The sequence below is a fragment of the Trichosurus vulpecula genome, chromosome 1, assembly GCF_011100635.1.
Source record: "Trichosurus vulpecula isolate mTriVul1 chromosome 1, mTriVul1.pri, whole genome shotgun sequence".
Taxonomy (NCBI): domain Eukaryota; kingdom Metazoa; phylum Chordata; class Mammalia; order Diprotodontia; family Phalangeridae; genus Trichosurus; species Trichosurus vulpecula.
The window spans coordinates 392,303,573-392,317,271 of NC_050573.1; the positions used below are offsets into that span (position 1 = coordinate 392,303,573).

Below are 13,699 nucleotides of genomic sequence, written 5' to 3' on the forward strand. Positions count from 1 at the left end.
CACGTAGACTCAACTAACTAGGCTTACCCTGGGACTTCTGGCTTCTTCTGCCTCTCTTGTCTGTTTCTTTTCTTTAGCACCAATTTTGTGACCACTGAGAGGGGCTAAATGATCTGCTAGTGTTGGCAAGAAGCAAGAATGGCAACAGCTACCAGAAAAATTGTAAGTTCATCAGCAGTAGGAATGATTTGGAGGCAAGGGAAGAATGGCTATCAGAAAGCAAGGCCAATGAAAAAAATCTCCGTTAGTGTTTGATCACATTGTACTCAATGGAGGTCAAATGTAAAATGACTAATTAGCAGCAAAATAACAGTTTATCTCAGTGAGGCTTGAATATATTAGCCTACTAAGTTATTGTACTAGTAATGATGTTGCAGGATTTTGTTTTAGTAATTCTATGATTCTTTACTGTTTTGATTTCTTTTTTCTCTGTGGAAATAAATGCCACTTCTAAACATGACTCATTTTTGTTCATTGGATACCTTTCCCCCACCCCTTTTCTTGGGAAAACCCTAGGCTTTAAGTGCACAACAATTTCTGTAAGCATTAACTCTATAAATATCAACTTCCCTTTGGATACTAAAGTAAAGATGTGTGATAAAATGAAGTACTGGGAAGTTAATTTCTTTCATGAGAAAACAGGAAAACACAGAGTAATGAACCTAGGTCAAAAACACAAAAGAATCAACAAATAAGCAAGCAATGAAAGCACAAAGAAAAATAAATAATCACAGGAAAAAGGGAAAAAATCTAGAAGGAGAGACATATGTGGATAAAAACGACAACATAACAACAGAGGGACAATTCAAAAGTTTCCTTCTAAAAGAACATGAGAAGATAAGGATAAAACAGAAATTTAAATAAAAGAAGCAATGGTGGAAGAACACACTTGAAACACCATGGATTAAACCTACAGGTGAAGCAATATTTTGTGTGGTACTAAACTGAAGAATGGGAGAGCACATTAACAAGAAGATGGGAAGAGAGGGGATGGAGGGGAATGTGTGATGTACCCTAATGAAAGCAATGGTGTAAAATGAAGTGGGTAAACAAAGTGTAAACAAATAATTCCTATAGTCCTGTAGTTAGAAGAGAAAAGTCTACAGGAGAATGGGTGAGATGGCAAAGAGACAGACTATCGTAGGGGGAAAGAAATAGAAAAAAACTCAACTCAGTGTGGGGGACAAGAAAGATGGTCCTACTGAAATATACTTTCATGGGGAGAAAGACATATTCTGAAACAGGAAATAAAGACCTTAAATGGGTACAATATTTAGGGATTTGGTGCTTAGAGAGAATAACACATCTGAGACATTGTTGTACCTCCATGGACAACAGCCTGTCTTAAAAGAAGGAACAACTTTGGGCAACTGCCGTACAAAAAGATGAGAAGTCATGGATTCAGAAATGAGATTAATTGACAAATGGGGAAATGATCTTCAAAAGGGCAGGAAGTCATAATGAACAAATAAAAATATCCTTCCTAGTCCTGATGGGTTCACAGGAAAATTCTAGCAAATTTTTTAAAAATGGTATCAATTTTACAATATTATTCTCAAAAACTGTGAAAAAAAAAACATTCTACCTGACTTACTTTATGAGAGAAATATAATCTGAGTATCTAAATCAGAAAAGGATAAAGGACAAAAGGACTATAAACCAACATCATCAATGAATATCGCTTCAAAAATTTTAAATAAATTCCTATCAAACATATTATGGCAAACCATCCAAAACACTATTCATTCTGATTACATTGGATTTTCCTGAGAGATGCAAGTATAGTTCAACAAGGAAAACTATTAACATAACAAATCATATTAAAAATAAAATTACTCAAACCACATGGTTATGCCAATGGATACAGGAAAAAAACATGGAAAAGTATATAATTTATTTATTTATGCTAAAAACTCTACAAAGTTTAGGTGTAGAGGAACCTTTTTAATACCAAAAAAAGCATTTAAAGTAAAAATCAAGCATCATATGCAATGGGAATACATCAGAAGTTTTCCCAATAAATATAGAAGTAAAGGAAGGATACTGACTTTTCCATCTGTTACTTCATATCAAAAGCAATGTCAAGAGAAAGAAATTAAGGGCAAAAAATAGGCAAAAATGAAATAAAAACTATTCATATTTGTATGATAATGTCATAGTTTACTTAGAAATTCCTAGAGAATCAACACAGATACTAAATGATACAAATAACAACTCTAGCAAAGTTTCAGACTACAAAATAAATTCACAAAAATCAATAACATTTCTATATAACAATAATAAGATCTGAGGTAAAAGTAGAAATGGAAATTATATTAAAATAATTAAATGCATTCAAATGCATAAAATATATTGAGGATCAATCTACCAAATCATACAAAATACTTATATAGATTGAATTACAAAATGTTCTTTAAAAATAATTATTTAAATAGCTAGAGGAACATTCAGTACTCATGGATGAGCTATGTCAATATAATAAAAATGGTAAAAATACCAAAGGTAATTTACAGTTTTACAACTGCACAAATCAAACTATCAAAGGGTTCCTTTATAACACAGATGTCAAATGAGCAGCTCATGAGGCCCACAAAACTCTGATTGCAAGGAATCCAATTAAAATGTAATTGGGAAATGTTTAATAAAAATAAAAAGGCAATTAAGCATAGATGATATTAATTTGTGGTTTTCTAAGTCAATATGTAGCCCACAGGGATCTCTTTCTATTTAAGTTTGACTCCACTGTATCATAGAACTCAAAAAGATAATAGCAAAATTTATTTGGAGAATCAAAAGATGTAGAATATGAATATAAATGATGAAAAAGGTAGGAATTAAGGAGGAATAGCACCTCTAGACCTCAAATTATATTATAAATCAGCATTTATCAAAACTATTTGATGTTACTTTTTTAAAAATAGAGAAGTAGATCAATGGAACAGACTAGGTGAGAAAGAATCAGAAACAATAGAACTCAATAACTAGAAAACATTAATTACTTAAAAAAGAAATCTTTATTTGATTAAAAAAAATGATAAAACTGGAAAGTCATCTGGTAAAAATTGGGATTAGTGTAGTACCTTATGGCCTATTCCTTAATAAATTCAATATGCATATGTGACTTAAATATTAAAGATTATGCCATAAAAAAGATTAGAAGAGAAGCAGGTCATAGACTTTCCACACTTATCGTTAGGTGATATATTCCTAACCAAACAAATGATAGAAACAATTGCAAAGGATAAAATAGATAACTTTGATTGTATGAAACTGAAAAGATTCTACACAAACAAAATTAATGCATCTAGGAAAATAAGGGAAGCAGTAAAATGGAAAAAACTTCCTATCAAATTTCTCAGATAAGGATTTGGAAATGAATATATATAGATAGTTGAAACAAATATGCATATAATATACATATATACATGCACATATACATATATATGCATTTATATAAGTATGTATGTATAAATGTATGTGTGTATATGACCAAAAGCCATTCCCTAATAAAGGTGGTCAAAGAATATGTGTAAATAGTTCTCACAAAAAAAAGAATTGTAAATCAATAACCATATAAAAGAATACTCCAAATTGGTAATAATAAAAAAAAACATAAATCAAACACCCTGAAGTTTTGCCTCACATCCTGCAAATTGATAAAGATGACAAAAGATGAAAATAGTCAATGTTGGAAGGATTGTGGGAAGAGAGGCATTCCAATACTCTTTTGGTGGAGCTGTGAATTCACAAAATCATTTTGGAAAGCAATTTGGAATTATGTAAATAAAAGAACTAAAATATCCTTACTCACTGACCCAGAGATTCCACATTAATACCTCCAAGGTGATAATTGATAAAAAGAAGAAGCTCCTATATACACCAAAATACTTATATGAGAACTTTTAGTGGTAGCAAAGAAAAGGAAGCAAAGTAGATGCCCATTAGTTAAGGAATGGCTGAAAAAATTGTGCACACAAATGGAGTAGAATATTACTGTGCTTTAAAAATGATGAATGTGATAAATTTAGAGAAGTACGGAAACACTTCCATGAGCTGAGACAGAGTGAAGTGAGCAGAGACTAAAAACAATATGCACCATGCCTATAAGAATGTAAATGGAAAGAACAACCAAACAACAAGCAAAAGTTAATATTACAAAATTATAAAGAACAAGCATGGCTCCAAAGAAGAGCTATGAGAAGCTGCCTTCACACCCAATCACTTGTAGAGGTGTACCATACGGTTGTGGTACATTACACATATTTTCATCCTTTCCCAATATATTGGTCTGTCTTGCCGATTTTCCCCCTTTCTTCCTCTTTTTATTTAGAAATATTATTTGTTATTTGAGTAGCTCTCTGGGAGGGACAGGAAGAGTAATACTGGACAAAATTCTAATGATGTAAAAATAAACCCAGAAGATATCAAAGTTTATTTTTAAACTGTCATGAAGGTACTAAGTGGAAGAACCAAGATTTGAACCCAGTCAACTCTGACTCCAGTTTCACTCATTTTTGCTGCCTCTCCTTTGCTCCTCACAACAGTTCTGTCAGCTGTGAAGGGTAAGTACATTTTCCAAAGTTTTACAGATGAAGAAAATAAGGGTTCTTGTAGAGGGACCTGTGGTTAGTTAATCACAAGGCCAGGGCTTGTCTCAAACCTCCTGATTCCTAGTCCAATTCTTGTTTCACTATATGGGGTTATTTCCTTTCCATTTTTTGAAGTTACTAGTGTTCAACTGCTACAAAGGAAAGACAGTATGGAATGTTGAATCAAACTCCAGATTTGGCATCTCAAATCCTACCTCAAATGCTTACTGGTAGTGTGATCTTGGTCAAACTATTTCATGTCTCTGTGACTCGGTTGCATCATCTATAAAATGAGGGAATTGGACTTGATGACTTCTAACTTCTCATCCACCTCTAAATCTATCATCCTGTGATACAAATTAAACTATGGTTCCCCAAACCTAATGCCTATGTAAAAAGTCAGATATTGATGCTTAGCCGGAAACAACAATGTCAGGCCTACTCCTTAACGCCATGTTATAAGGGTGTTCCACCATAGTATGACTTACTTAACAGATCTCATCATGATGCGATCTAATCTCCATCTCTTCTTATAAATAATCCCTCTTCCTCCCTAATGTGCCTGCCCCTTCAGTCCAAATATTTCACTCCAAAAAGTGAAACTCAAAAGTTAGTGTGGCTAGAGAATAAGACTCAGGTTTAAGTCCTGACACATACTAGATGTGTGACCCCTCTGTGACCCAGGAAGAGCTTGGTTACGTATGAGTCACCAATGTGTACCAGTGGTGGGAATTTCCATACTCAGAATTCTCCAATTCAAAGAAATCATAGGTCAAAACCAAAACAAAAAAAAAAGAAGGGGGCGGGGAGTAAAGCTTGCTATTAGTGAAGAGTTATTCAGGCACATATCACAACCAAGTTTTATTACTACTTCCAAAATTATAATAACAACAACATGTACTCTGATTTGTGTGATTATAAACCCAAAATATTTGGCTATAGTTCTCCAGATCTATCAATATGAGAAATAGCTTCCCAAAATGAAAAAGATAAATTATATGTTTTCAATGTCACAAGCAATGATAATAAAAGCTGACATTTGTGTGATTTTGTGTCTCAAGTTTACAAGTATTATCTCATTTAATCCTCACAACCAACCAGTGTGGGAGGGGAGCAAGTAGAGCAAATGTTTCTCCCCACTTTACAGCTAAAGAAACTGAAGCAAAGAAAGAAGAAAGAAATTGCCTTTCTTCGTCCATCTAGCAAGTGGCAGAGCTAAACTACATCTTGGGTCTTCCAACTTCAAATCTGAAAATTTTTCCCACTACACAACTGTCCCCAGGTATAACCTTTCCAATCAGGGGATCAGAGATGTGGAGTGAAAAGAAGCCATGGAGGCCTTTCAGTTAAACCCACCCAGGTAATTCCTCAGTTTAATTTCACCCAAACTCTCATTTTAATGATCAAAAGGGACATCAAAAATGTGTTGTATTTAACCCCTGCACAGAAATAGGAGACTTTTCTCTATCCCATAAAAGGGGCCCTTGTATGGTTTGTTGGACCTTTTAATTTCCATAAAACCAGGGCCACACACAGGGATTATGTAGGAATGGAGCAGAAACAATTATAGGTCACATAAAATTGTAACTTCCAGCTGGGGCCCAGACCTCCCCCAAGGCTCCAGGGTGCTTCTGACCCTGCTGAAAACAAAGGTGCGTTACACAGTGATTTACAAACGGGGATAAATTAGGGACAAAAAGGGGGCACACTTGACTAGGGATTTTTTTAGGTTCCAGAACTATGTAGCCTGAGAAGGGTCCTAACTGCTTTGTCCACAAACTATAAATTATATCTAAATTAAATTTGTTTGTATAGGAATAGTTGAAGGATTACTGAGTCAGTAACTCAAGATACATGAGTCTCAGTCCTGCCATTCATTATTGTTTGGTGGCCCAAGACTAGTGCCTCAGTTTCTTCAATTTTAAAATGAGGGAGTAGACACTTGGCAGCAGCTAAGGCTCATTTTATCTCCGATACTCTGTGCAATCTGGCTCTTGCTGCTCCCTGGTCATCAGTCTTCCTGATGCCTCTTTGTACATGCAGCATTTAATACCAATTTCAGCTGGTGAAGGACTCACTTATTATTAAATCAGTGGAGCACATTTCCGCCTGACCTCCAATCTTTCCCCTGGCTCCCTTTTGAGTTCTGCATTGATTTTAAAATTCCTCCTGTGCCCTTTCAGGCTGCTTGTGGCCTTTGTCCACATCACTCTGTTGAGTTTAGCCATCCATGTGCCCTTCTACTCTGCTGGACTGAGTATGATGGTGATTCCAAAGCATGAATTTTAGGTTAGAGGAATAAAGGCAAGAAACTGCTGCCCACCCAAGCCCAGAAATCTATCATTTGAACATTAAGGGAAATCCAGATTTTTAGTTCAATTGGACATGTGCTTGTTTGTCTGTCCTCATGAAGTTTTTCCTGTCCATCATATGAGGTAAAGGGGGAGAAACTGCAGGTGAAGCAAAACTACAAAGGTTTCCTCATGTACTCCCTTTCACAACAGGCTCTCCCTTTGCCCAGAGTCTGGTTTCGCAAAACTGAGATCATGGGTTGCTGCAAAAGGAGTTGAAGGGTCAAAGTATATTTAAGCTCATGGGGCAGCAGAGGAGAGAGGTCAGCAGAGAGTCAAGGTAAACCTTGGTTTGAAAGCCATCTGGCACCTGTCCTTGAGGCCTAGTGGGTCTTTTGTCTCTTGCCTTTATGTCTAGGACATGAAGACCTCATGAAAACATTGAGGCTAGAGTACAGGGAGAAAACTCCTATCCTAATCCTCATATTATCCAGAGCTCTTTGATTCAAAGAAAATTGCATTTGCTCACTTAATGGAAAACTTTCGTATCTCATTCTCATCAAAAAAGCTAATACTATCTTAGAATGAATTGAGAGGCATGGTGTCCTGGACTCGGAAGGTAATACTCTTGCTATCATTCTGCACTTCTCAGACCACATCTATTGTTCAACTATAGGTAAAACATTTTAGAAAGGTCATTGATAAACTGAGGACAATGCAGAAGAGGTTAACCCTAGTAGTGAAGGGCATTGAGATCATATTATGACATGTCATATGAATCGGTTGAAGGACGTTGGAATGTTTAGCCTGGAGAAGAGAACACTTAGACTTAGGAGACAAAGTAACTGTCTTCCAGTTATTGAAGGACTATGGTATAGAAGGAATAGACTTTGGGCTGGATGAGAGGAAAGAAAGAGGAATGTTGGGCAGAAGGTGCAAAAATGAAAATTTCAGCTTGAGATAAAGAAAAATTTCTTAACAATTAAAGCTTATCCTAAAGTGAAATGTGCCGCCATGGGAGATAATGAGTTCACTCTTACCTTAAATTCATTAAGCAAAGGCTTGATGACCATTTATCAGCTTTATTATAGAAAGGACTCTTGCCAGGTGGGGGTTTGGCTAGATGGCCCCTGAGTCCCTTTCCAATTCTATAATTTCTTTTTCCTTCCCTTCAGAGAGACTGAGGGAATCTCAATAACTGAGACAAGGATTCAGTGTTTGGGAAGACTGGCCCCATGTAAGCCTCCAAGAAAGCATAGCCCAGACTATGTAGTGCCCTGGACACCGAGCAACCTTTCAGGGACTGAGAGCCACTGGTAGGGCTAAGAAATGACTGCTGCTAACTAATATTGGCACAACTTAGAATTAAGGAAAGGAAATGAGGAAAAGGAAGAAGAGAATAAAAGCAAACCAGTTTTACTGAACCTAGACTAATATATTGAATTTAAAGAAAGACAGATTTCAGTTCAATGTAGGGAATTTTTTTCAATAATTAGGATTTTAATAAATGCCCATAGACTGCTGCATTAGGTAGTAAGTTCCCTGTTACTGCAGGAACCCAAGAAAAGACCAAATGACCATCTATCAGAAATGGCATAGGAAAGATCCTTGAATAGGGTGGGAGTTTGAACTCAAACACCTCTAAATTTATTCCCAGGTCTGAGAGGAGGAGAGAGAAATGAGAGACAAGGAAAAAGAAGAAAGGGTGGGGGGATATGTGAATATTGGTGAGAAGTAGGAGAGCACCATGTATGAATGTCCACCTCAGGGCCCCTCAGTGATCACACTGCCATAAGTTTGTTGGCCTTTGTAAAAGTGCAAGCTGGGGCAGCTCCCACAATACAAATTCTGATGCAATATGTTCTATCAAGATAAAAGTATCCAACTCTTATTACAAAACCCCCAGTTTTCTAAGATGAGAAAGGCAGTTAAAGGATGAATATACGTAGTCCACTATGACTTGGAATCTGGGGGGAAAAGTAGTCTGAGTAGAAAGTTCTTTTGATATGGCATCTCAGCAAGTACACTCCTCAATAACTACTCAGCTAGGCACTTAGTAAATGCTTGTTGAATTTAGATGAACTTCTCTCTGAATTCCACGTGGTAGAGGGAAAGAAATAATGGATTTGGACTCAGAAGATCTGAGTTAGAATCCTACTCTGACACTTTTTAACTATGTGGCCCAACAAGAGACTTTACTTCCCTGGGCCTCAGTTTTCTTATTTATTTAAAAGGGGAGAGGGAGTTTCATCCACCTGATCTCTAATGTAGCTTCTAGTTTTAAATCTGGGACAGCTAGGTGGCTCAGTGAATAGAGCATCAGCCCTAGAGTCAGGAAGAGCTGAGTTCAAATCTGGTCTCAGACTCTTCTAGTTGTGTGACTCTGGGGAAGTCCCTTAACCCTATTTGCCTCAGTTTTCTCATCTGTAAAATGAGCTGGAGAAGAAAATGGCAAGCCACTTCAGTATCTTTGCCAAGAAAACCCCAAATGGGGTCACAAAAAGTTTGATGTAACTGAAAACAACTGAACAATAAAGCTTTAAATCTATTACTTGAAAAAAAATAAAGGTAGTGTTAGTTCCCTGAAGTCCCAAAAAGCCTTTTCTTTGTCCCGACATTTCTCATCAATGGAAGCTTCCATCCTTGGGAGGGAGAGTATAGTTTAGTGGAAAGAGTCCTAAACTAATAACCAGAAAACATTCATTCTAGTACAGGCTCTGCCGTTCATTAACTGGGTGAACTTGGGTAAATCACTTAATAAGAACTTGTATTTTGTAGAGCTTTAAGTTTATAGAAAGGGCCCCCTGCAGGCAAGAAGCAGCTGGGCTAGAAGAATGTCCTGTGATGAAATAGGATCTCTCAGTCTCTCTCTCTCTCTTTCTCTTGCTCTGCCTCTCTCTTTCTCCTCCCCCATAGTCAATCTGTAACAATATCCTGTTGATTTTACCTTCATAACATCTCATATATTTCTTCTCTTCTCTTCTGACACCACCTCTACAGTGGTACAAGTCCTTATCACCTCACTCTTGGGCTACTAACCGTAGTTTGGTGGTTGATCTCCTTGACTCAAGTTCCTCCCAGGTTCAGTCCATCCTGGACTCAGCCGTCAAAGTAAAATTCCTAAAACAAGGTCTAACCGTGACACCACCCTACTCAGTAGACTCCAGTGGCTCCCTATCACTTCCAAGATCAAATATAAAATCCTCTGTTTGGCATTCAAAGCCCATCAAAAACTGCCCCTGCCCACCTTTCTGGTTTTCTTCCACCTTACTGTCTCTATGTACTCTGCTGTCCAGGGACACTGGCCTCCTTGTTATTCCTCAAACATCTCTCTATTCTATGTATATTCATGGATGGTCCCTCCTGCCTGGAATTCTCTCCCTCTGTACCTCCTCCTCATGACTTCCTTGTCTTACTTCAAGCCTCAACTAAAATTCCACTTTCTTTAAGAAGACTTTCCTAATCCCCCTTAATACTAATGATCTCCTTCTCTTGGTTATCTCCGATTTATCCTGTTTCTGGTTTATGTTTGGTTGTTTGCATGTTGTCTTCCCCATTAGATTCCCTCAGAGCAGAAACTATCTCTGGCTTTTTTGGATCCTAGGTGCTTAGAACAGTACTTAGCACATAGTAGTGCTTTAAAAAGATTTTTTGACTAACAGAGGGCTTTCCTCAGCACTAGTCTATGAGGTTAGCTCAAGTATTATCATGCCCATTTTATTTTGCGGGGGTGGGGAGGCAAGATCAGTTTTCATTTATTTTAAATGTATGGAGAAATATTTTAACAGGTTTTTAGACAAAATCATACAAATTACTTAGAGTCCTGATTGCGCACCAAGACCAGGTCCTTTGGGTGGCTCAGTCAAAGATGTAAGACCACCAACTGGCTCACAAAAGAAATGTCCACTCCTTGGTCCAGGTTTTGGAACATTGCCAGCTTTCAGCTCATCAATTATCTCTTTAATATCCTTAGGTATCCAATCTTCACGGTAATTATCATTTATTTGAACCATTGGTGCGTTTACACAGGCACCTAAACATTCCACTTCTATTAGCATGAAAGGCTTGTCAGGTGTAGTTTCTCCAACCCTTAATAACAAACTTTTTCAGAATGGCTTCCAGTACGCTGTCAGAATCCCAAAGCGCACAAGGTGTGGCAGTGCAGACTTGAATATGATACTTTCCAATTGGCTTGTGATTACACGTGGTATGAAAAGTTGCTACTTAATATATTCGTATTGGAGGTACTCGTAAAATTTCAGCAACCTTGTTCACAGCAGAGATGAGCAACCATTCATTCTGCGTTTGGGCTAAGTCCAGTAGTGGAAGCACAGCTGCTGCTTTATATCGCTCTGGGTAATTCTTTACAATTGCTTCTCTCCTCTTGTGGTTTTCTGGTGTAAAATCAAATGGAGTATCTGGGTTATTTTCAGGAGTATCTTTGTGCAAGAATAAGGATCCTCCAGCTCTGCTTTGCACAGCTGTTTTGTGTAAGCATCTCATCTGTCTCCCCCAGTGGGCGATAAGACCTGTGGCCCCTGCCCGGAGTGATGAGGAGAGGAGCATGGCGGCTCAGATTCTTTGGCTTCCCCCTATCATGCCCATTTTAAAGATAACTATGCTGAAGCTCAGGGATTACAAGTGGTTTGCCCAAGGTCAAGCAGCTAAGATTTAACAGAGCTGGGTTTCAAACATCTGTTCTCTAGTTCCAATCCCAGGGTTCTTTATATTACCTCATGCTGCCACCCTGAGTTACAGTTCTTTCATCTGTGAAATGGGGATAAAAATAACTGTCCTGAAAGCCTGAAGGGGATATTTAGAGTCCAAAGATCCGACACTACCACTTATCTTTTGTCGACTCTTCCACTCCAAAATTCAATTTGAGGCATTCCAGCTTTTCCAGTAGTTCTTGTTGTGTTTGTATCCAATTCACTTTTCCCCCCTGAGTCGTTGTTTATAGCTGTTTTGTCATCATTGTTTTCTTCTGAGTTTGTGTCTTGATCTTTCCTATCACCAAGTTAAGTTCTGTTCCCAGTGTGGAACAACAGGTGTGGGAAGAGGGGGGGAAAGGGAGACCTGAGGAGCTCTCCAAGCTTTAGCCTTTTTCACACTGCAGCTTTTAGAGCTAGTTCTGGGGGCTTGGATATTGTCAGTGTTTTCAAGGTGGTATGATCCAGGGAGAGGTGTGGTCACTGCTCCCTCACAACCACAGGTGATACTGCTTCTCAGGGCCGCTGCTCCCTCAGGATGGCAAGTGCTACTATTCACCCTGGAACTTTGACCCAGAAGTGAGTATAGGCTATATAGTTGCCAAACAGCACACTGTCCTGTGCCCAGCACTAGCATAGGGGTCTCCTGTAGTCTCTTTATGACCAGTTGCCTAATCTCTTTATCATCACTGTTTGAGAGCTTCCAAAGCTGCTGCTGCTGCTGTTGCCACCTCCAAGGCCCACCACTGTATTTCTGTCACATGGGCTCAGGTCTGGCTCTCACCCCAGTGTCTCAGACCTCTCCTTCTGACTTCCTAAGTTGTCTTGGGATGGAAAAATGTCCCACCCTAATCATTTATTGGCTCTGCTTCTATAGAATTCGATTTGATGCACTTTTCAAAATTGTTTGGGGGGAAATGTTGGGAGAGTTTGGGTGTTTTCTCTGCTCTACCATCTTGGCTCTGTGCCCTTTATACTCTCTTCTCATGGGAATGTATCTACTTCAATTATCAATTCTATGCAAATGACTCTCTAATCCATTCATTCTATATCCCTGACTCTTTTCCCATGACCCAGCACCTGGAACGCAGCATGTCCAAAACTGAACTCACTCTTCCACCTTCAAAACCTACTTCTCCTTCCTAATGCCCTGTTTCTGTCATCAATAATCTAAGTTTAACCTCAGTTGTCTTTGAGTCTACCCTCTTCTCACTTCTCATATCCAATCAGTTGCTAAGTCCTATTAATTAGAATTCCATAACACGTTCTACATTTGTCCCAACACAGTACCACAACCATATCAGAACAGCCATCATTACCTTTCACCTGGAATAGTCTCTTTCCCCTTCAATCACTCCTTTATGGGTTAAAAAAATAATCTTCTCAACTTCTGACCATGTCACTTCCCTACTTAAAAACCTTCAGGAGTTCACTAATGCCAAGCAGATAAAATACAAACTCTTTAACTTAGCATATAAGTCTCTTTGAAACCTGGTTTTAACCTACCTTTCCAGCCTTATTTAGTCATACTCATACTCATACTTCAAACTCAGCCAAACTGTATCTCCTTCTCTTCCTGACATCTCCTACCTCAATGCATTTGGCCCATCCTAGAATGTACATGCTTGATCTTTTGCAGTCCTGCTTTTCTTTCTATGCCCATCTCAAATCTCAAATGCCAACTCTTCCATATAACCTTCCCTGCCACTCCCCACCCAGGCCCACCACACCCTTAAATAAAAGTGATCTATCCCTTGCCATATGTCTTATAGCTATTTGTCTGGATCTTTCCTTTATTCTTATAGCCATTCTACCTTGCATTATTTAATCATATACATCATATCCATCCCTCCTGGTATTTTGTGATCTCTCCATGTCCCTAATGATTGACAAATAATTTATGCCTTAATAAGCATTTATTAAACTGAATTGAAATGGCAGGTGGTTCCCTCAAAAAGAATGTCCCTCTCAGTAAGCTTCTTGAACTGGGTTTACAGAATCATAATCTTTAGAGTTGAAAAAGACCATGGAGGTCATTTAGTATAACCAGGGATATGTTGGTAAATGTTTAACAACTCATTCTCTGAAAATGCATGACATACTTTTAAGT

The 13,699-nt window shown here is 38.0% G+C and overlaps 1 pseudogene; it reads right to left on the minus strand.

Annotated features, from left to right (window-relative positions):
• Positions 1–10,695: 10,695 nt before the first annotated feature.
• LOC118834724 lies at positions 10,696–11,446 on the minus strand (annotated as a pseudogene).
• Positions 11,447–13,699: the final 2,253 nt, after the last annotated feature.